General features: G+C 45.3%; 1 protein-coding gene across 1 annotated transcript in view; it reads left to right on the top strand.

Moving 5' to 3' along the window:
- The window catches only part of LOC108788346 (major histocompatibility complex class I-related gene protein-like), a 15713-nt gene that overhangs the window by 2024 nt on the left and 6691 nt on the right, over positions 1-6998 (top strand). The window lies entirely within an intron of this gene.

Here is a 6998-nt window from a genome sequence, read left to right as displayed (position 1 = left end):
ATAAAATAAGAATATGAAAAGAAGGCGGAGGGGGGGGGGGGGGGCAGTCACTGTGTTATACAAAGGCCAATCACATAGATTGATGAAACATCTGCTTTGAGATAAGTTTTGTCTGCCCAGAACATAAGTAAATAATAGCACTCTGGAAGTCTGGAGACAACATATGGAAAGTATATATATTGCACACAGCGACCCTTTTGAAGAAAGAACAAAGTGAAAGTTTTTGTGATGTAAAGTGAACTCGCTGGTAGCCATGTTTTTTGGCTTTCTCTTTGTCACAGGTTATCGACACCTTGAGGCTGATTTACAAATCTCCTGTGCAGCTACCGTGTTTCCCCGAAACTAAGACAATGTCTTATATTTTTTGCACATTAGGTCTTATTTTCAGGGGATGTCTTATTTTTTTTTTTTTTTTAATGTGCAACAAAATGTACAACAATCCAAAGTTATCTGGTATCACTCCGCCTGTCACGGTAACTGCCACTATAGAGGAAGTATCGACTAATGCGGCTCTGCTCCCTCCGCAGCCTTGCTTTCTACAGCGCCGGCTTCCTTTGCCATCAGGGACAGCGGTACCAGCGGTGCAGCGGTGGGGACATCAGACAGTGGACAGCGCGGTAAAGTACGGTACCATTTACCGGTACACATTACAGTACAGTACCATTACATTAAGCAGTGCCTTCAGGGGGGACAGCAGTTGGTGAAGTATGGTACTGGAGTGCTCCCTGTCACTGCGCTGGCCAGAGGGAGTCCCCTGTCATCCCCTTAATACAGTATGTACCTGCAGGCTGATACCTCTGCTTCTGATATCTCTCCTGCTCTTCAAGTTCCCCCTCACATGCTACCACCAAACTAGGTCTTATTTTCGGGGTAGGTCTTATGTTACAGGAATCTTGCAAAATAGTGCTAGGTCTTACTTTCGGGGTAGGTCTTATTTTCGGGGAAACAGGGTATTTGCAGGGCCCTACCACCACTAGGTGGCGCTGAGGCGCATAGGACGCTCCTATTTGTATATCAGCCCCCTTTTCCATATAGAATAGTTTGGTTTCAGAAATATATTTTTTTTTTTTTTTTTTTTTAATGTGCAACAAAATGTACAACAATCCAAAGTTATCTGGTATCACTCCGCCTGTCACGGTAACTGCCACTATAGAGGAAGTATCGACTAATGCGGCTCTGCTCCCTCCGCAGCCTTGCTTTCTACAGCGCCGGCTTCCTTTGCCATCAGGGACAGCGGTACCAGCGGTGCAGCGGTGGGGACATCAGACAGTGGACAGCGCGGTAAAGTACGGTACCATTTACCGGTACACATTACAGTACAGTACCATTACATTAAGCAGTGCCTTCAGGGGGGACAGCAGTTGGTGAAGTATGGTACTGGAGTGCTCCCTGTCACTGCGCTGGCCAGAGGGAGTCCCCTGTCATCCCCTTAATACAGTATGTACCTGCAGGCTGATACCTCTGCTTCTGATATCTCTCCTGCTCTTCAAGTTCCCCCTCACATGCTACCACCAAACTAGGTCTTATTTTCGGGGTAGGTCTTATGTTACAGGAATCTTGCAAAATAGTGCTAGGTCTTACTTTCGGGGTAGGTCTTATTTTCGGGGAAACAGGGTATTTGCAGGGCCCTACCACCACTAGGTGGCGCTGAGGCGCATAGGACGCTCCTATTTGTATATCAGCCCCCTTTTCCATATAGAATAGTTTGGTTTCAGAAATATATTTTTTTACTGCCCTGTGGGGGGGAGAGGAGCATTGTTTAAAACTGGAGCAGAAATAATCTGGAGCAGTGGCTCATGGCAACCAATCAGATTCTCTCTTCAGTTTGTTCAGGACACAGTGTCGTTTAGCAATAATTTGTTTATCTTTACATCTCACCCCTGGCCCTCTATTAGTCATTCATTCGCTAGGCCACAGTGGGGGACTAGGAGCAGAATAACCTTGGCCTGCAGGCATTCATAATGACTGAAGGCCGAGGTCACTCTGTGCCTGTGCGGCGGCTGCCTGGTAAATGACTCATTCATTGAGAGAGATGTAAACATAAATAAAAGCAACAGGCAACGGCGACGGCATGAAGGGAATTTTTAACAGTAGCTGGGACCCATATTAGTTGGGCAGGATTGGGGATTTAATTTCATTTTACATTATGGAGTATTCAGTAGAACCTCACCTGGTGCAGCAGAAAGAGTGAGGCCTTGTTCACACCAAATGCAGAAATCCGGTCAGGATTCTGCACACGCAGTGCAGTGGGTTGTGCCGCGTTTTTGATGCGTTTAGGGCCGGTTTTGGTTAAAAAAAAAAAAATTTTTTTTATTTTTTTTAAGTTTAACATGGGCTTTCAGGCACTTGCATGCGTTTTTGATGCGTTTTTGCGTTCTAGATGCGTTTTTTATGCGTTCCAGACCAGAGCAGGTAAAATAGGGCTTGCCGCAGTTTTTTCATCCGGTCTGGATCCGCACGCTGCGATGTGAACTGGAGGTCAAAATACCATAGGAATACATTGGACGCAGTTTTGATCCGGTCTGCACCTGCTCTGGTCCGGATCTGCTCCGCGCTTGGTGTGAACAAGGCCTGAGACTCTCTGGCGTAGATGGGAAATCAGGCGGGAATATTTTGTTTCTGGAGTCCATGAGAGAGATAAGGAAACTGCCACGGTCTACCTATAGCTCAGATATATATATATTGGGTGTTTTGTCTCTAGTGACGTGTTGTAACATGTATGCAGGCACTGTATGTGATTCTGGTGTTTCTGTTGTTTTGTCAGAATAATGACAAATATTTCTGTAGCGATCACTCCCCGCAGGGAGCCGCTGATTGCCCGGTCCTCATCTAGTCAGTCTAAGGGTCCCCACACACCTTACGATTATCGTACGATAATCGCGGGAAATCCCGCGATCGTACGATGATCGTAAGGTGTGTGGAAGCCGTGCGACCTCTACTACTGTAAGGTCGCACGACTTTAAACTTACGAACATGTTTGAAAACCCGCCGAGCATCGTACGATGTTCGGCGGGTTTGTGGCATGTCCGTACGATAACAGCCGCACGGGCCGGTGTGCGCAAGCGCACACTGCCCGTTCGGCATTGCGGTCATCGGAAACCCGCCCCTCAGGGGGCGTGGCTTGCGATCATCGCAAGTACGATCTGCCTATGCAACATAGGCAGATCGTACGTTTTTTTAAGTACCTTACAACCATCGCAAGACAGAAGTCTTGCGATGGTTGTAAGGTGTGTGCCCAGCCTAAGGGTTGATTTTCAGCCGCACCCATTAGCACTAACAGCCCATAAATTGATGTCCACTTCAGTATTATGATGCTACTTGAACAGTTTATTGAACATACTCTGTGGGAGAGATTGTATAGGGTCTAGGTGCACAGGCCTCCTTAGCTCCAGGCTCCCCGGATCTTATCTTCAAGGGAATACATCTCCACAATCCATGAAAGAACACTGACCCCGCTCTGAAGTCCATCTTAGCCCTCGTTCACACCTGAACGTTTTGTAGCGCGTTCTAAGCTCGACGAACGCTCTACAAAACGCAAAAAAATATAAATCCCATTGTTTTCAATGGTCTCGTTCCCACCTTGGCGTATTTCCGCCCGTCCCTAACACGCTACAAAATGGCCCACGCCTGAAAAGGTCCAGGTACTACTTTGGGCCGTTTTGTTGCGCGTTTATCGCGAATCGCGGTAAAAAAAAAACACGCGACAGACGCGCATATGCAATACGCCTAGGTGTGAACGAGACCTAAATCCAAGGCACTTCAAGGTCACTGGTCCTGGTTCTTCCATCTTTCAGGCATTCTCCTGACTGTAAGCCTCCAAGGAAACCTCTCCTTCAGCAGCTCAGCCAATTCCCACCCCCAGGCCTCGGCCTAGCCTGGGGGCAGGCTGACCAGGACCTAGCCCTAATCCATGGCTGGTCCATGGCGAGAGAGAGAGAGCACATGGCAGCTCCCACCCATATATGTACACTATCCCAGCAGACACCACTGGCTGAAACAAGCCCAGTGGTTGGCTGCTGTACTGTACACACATTACAGTGTCTCCTATTGGCTGTCCCCCAATATGACAGAGTCTCACTCCGCCCAGGGGGGTACAGACAAGGTTAGACACCTGGGAATTAACCATGTACCTGCTTCTACAAATCCAGCCAGGCTGTCTACAGCCCTGGCACATCACTAAATGCATGGTGGTCACATCACAAAAGGTGATGGGCGCTACATTTCCTTTTTTCATTCTGATTTCTGGTTATTTTCATATACAGATTTTTGCAGCTTTTATACAAAGTGTCAATCAATGTCTGTTGTTTCTGTTGTAACTTGTTTAGATGTTTAAATGATTTTATACAAAGCTGTATGAGATGTTATTGTCAAATGAATCATTAAAAAGTATGGTACATTGTAAACATTTTTTTTTCTCAGGTAAATATTAAAATTTTTATACAGTACACTCTCTGGTATCTGGTATTCAACTACACAGAACTCTCATCTAACCAGAAGAAAACAATCCCCTGTGTATTCACTGCTGAGCTGCAGCATGTATTATCCTGGAAACATTTGTGTGCCTATTTGTCTTAATTTGTTTTTGATTACTGCATTTCAATATGAATATGAATTCAATACAGAGTTTATGTTATTGGTATGGTATAGTATGGGGTATAGTATGGTGTATGGCATTAGTTAGACCTATATTTAATAGTAACTCTCAAGCAACCAGAAAGTACATTTATCCGGAATCTACCAATCCCTGTGGATGCCGGATATCGGAGAGTTTACTGTATTATTATTATGCATCTTCATTTTCTGCAGTTAGAGCGTTTCAATGTTTTTCCTTTTTCTTCCTTACTGAAATGAAATGCCTGTTGGTTTGAAGAGTTCTATAGCTGTAAAGGAAATGTACACACCACTCTCCCTCCCCGCCCCCCCTTTATATGGCTCTCTTTGAGGTTTCATTAAGATACATTGGAGGTTTCATCTTGCCTAAAAAGAGACAATCCTATTGCAATCCTTTCCATTTTACTGAGCCGTAGTGCTCTGGGAATCCTTGGTTTATACATTTGTTTTTTGGAAAACAGAAAATAAAGATAAAACAACATTAGATATCATTAGAAACTATTAAAACTGAGCTTCAGGCTAAACAAATATTGTGTAAATACAAAGCCAAGTGTATTCTTATTTGAATCTCTGTGTCCTTTGTGTAATTCTTCAAGATCTGTGCAGTAATCCAGCATGAAACAACTCTTACACTTTCCTCTGTGCAGGAGCTTCCTGTAATAAAGACCGTTCACTGCTGCTCTCCTTGTGCAGGGTGACTGGTCTTGTCTCCGCCCCCTCCTGTAATAAAGATCGGTCACTACTGCTCTCTCTCCTTGTGCAGGGTGACTGGTCTTGTCTCCGCCCCCTCCTATTGTTTTCTGCAGGCAGCCTGTAGCTCTGCTCTTTGCACAGACTATGTGCAGCACAGTGAGGATATCATCACCATTTTACAAGGTAATATCTGGGGATGAGTGTGTGTGACATAAACATTTTGAGAAACTCTTTGGCCTCCACAAAGGCCATCCTGTGGACGTGCCGAGGGATGTGTTGATGCAAAAGAGGCAATCTTTGTGTGGACTGGGTAGTACAGATTGGGAATGTGATTTAGGATCATCAGCTGAGTGTTTGTCAATCAATATGGATATTTGGGATTGGAATCTCACTCCTGTCTCATGATCTTTTACAGATGTCTGTGGCACTCCCCGCAGAACTACATCTTCCAAGAGCCCTTTTTTCAAACACAGTGTGTGGGATGTTTCTTGGAAATTAAGGTGGGTGGTGCAGTGGGTTAAGTAGAACTCCCCTATCATTACCATTGTACAGCCATTGGCAGCATCACTGTGTTGGGATATGCATGCCTCTATGCATACAGCCAACCCCCCTACTTCAGGCAGCACTGATATAATGATGTCAGAGCTGCTTGCATTGAACTACTGACTGGGGTGGTTGAGGTGACCAATCACCCAGTGTACAGGGAGCTGATTGTAGTCATCAGTCTCCCCTGTATGGATAACCATTCTCATCCATCCTGATTAAACAGGGACACTACTTTTAATATCAGGCAGGTCTTTAAGATTCTTCAAAATGCACACACGTGGGTTGGGACAAGGGTAATGGTTAGTCTCAATGTTGCCAAGGCCTTCAACTCAGTGCAATGGCAGTCTCTATAGCCTGCTCTTAGTAAATTTGGGTTTGGACCTAACTTTCTGAATGGCTCTAACTGTTCTATGCTCAACTTGTGGCCAGACTAACTGCTACTGGCTGGAAATCCGACTAGTTCCCTTTCACCATTGGAACAAGACATGGCTGCCCTTTATCTCCTCAAGATTAAGGCCTGATATCACCAGCCTTTGAACTGGAGACCACAAAGAATACATTTGTTTATATGCAGACAACATGTTGTTATATGTAGCCGACCCAAATCCTCTCCAAACAGCCTTATTGTTATCATTGTATGTGGACAGCACTTGGGCCAGGTAATTAACTAGATGAAATCCCAAATTCTCCTCATGGATAGTTTTCCCTCCACAGAAAAACAATCTATTCTTCTCCTAGTTAGGACAGCTACCCCTACATAATAAACAAATAAAAAAGAAAACCTTCATGTAGAGTGGGAGCCAACCAACCATGTCAAAAATATGTAGTCAATGAAAAGGCTTCAGGACCGGCCCGCTACAAAATTCCTTTAGTTGCAAAAAAAAATACAATTACTTTCCTGACTGAAGGTCCTGTCATGGGGAAGGAGGGAGGGAGTGAGTAGAGGGGCGGCATGGGTGTGGAATTCCTATCGCCCGTTACATGCAGTTCTGGGCAGGGTAGTTTTTTTCTACATTTAGCCCTGCTTCAGGCAAGCAGAGCTAAATGTAGGGCGGGGAAGCTGAAGCTCGTTTTGTACAAGTGATCCCGGCGATGTCGAAATCACTTGTAATTAGTCTACCGCCCCCTCCCTCCCTCACTGCCCCCCC

Source organism: Nanorana parkeri, unplaced genomic scaffold (genome assembly GCF_000935625.1).
Source record: "Nanorana parkeri isolate BGI_ZX_2015 unplaced genomic scaffold, ASM93562v1 scaffold321, whole genome shotgun sequence".
Classification (NCBI taxonomy): domain Eukaryota; kingdom Metazoa; phylum Chordata; class Amphibia; order Anura; family Dicroglossidae; genus Nanorana; species Nanorana parkeri.
Note: the sequence above shows the minus strand (reverse complement) of the source record. Positions and strands in the feature narration are given on the sequence as shown.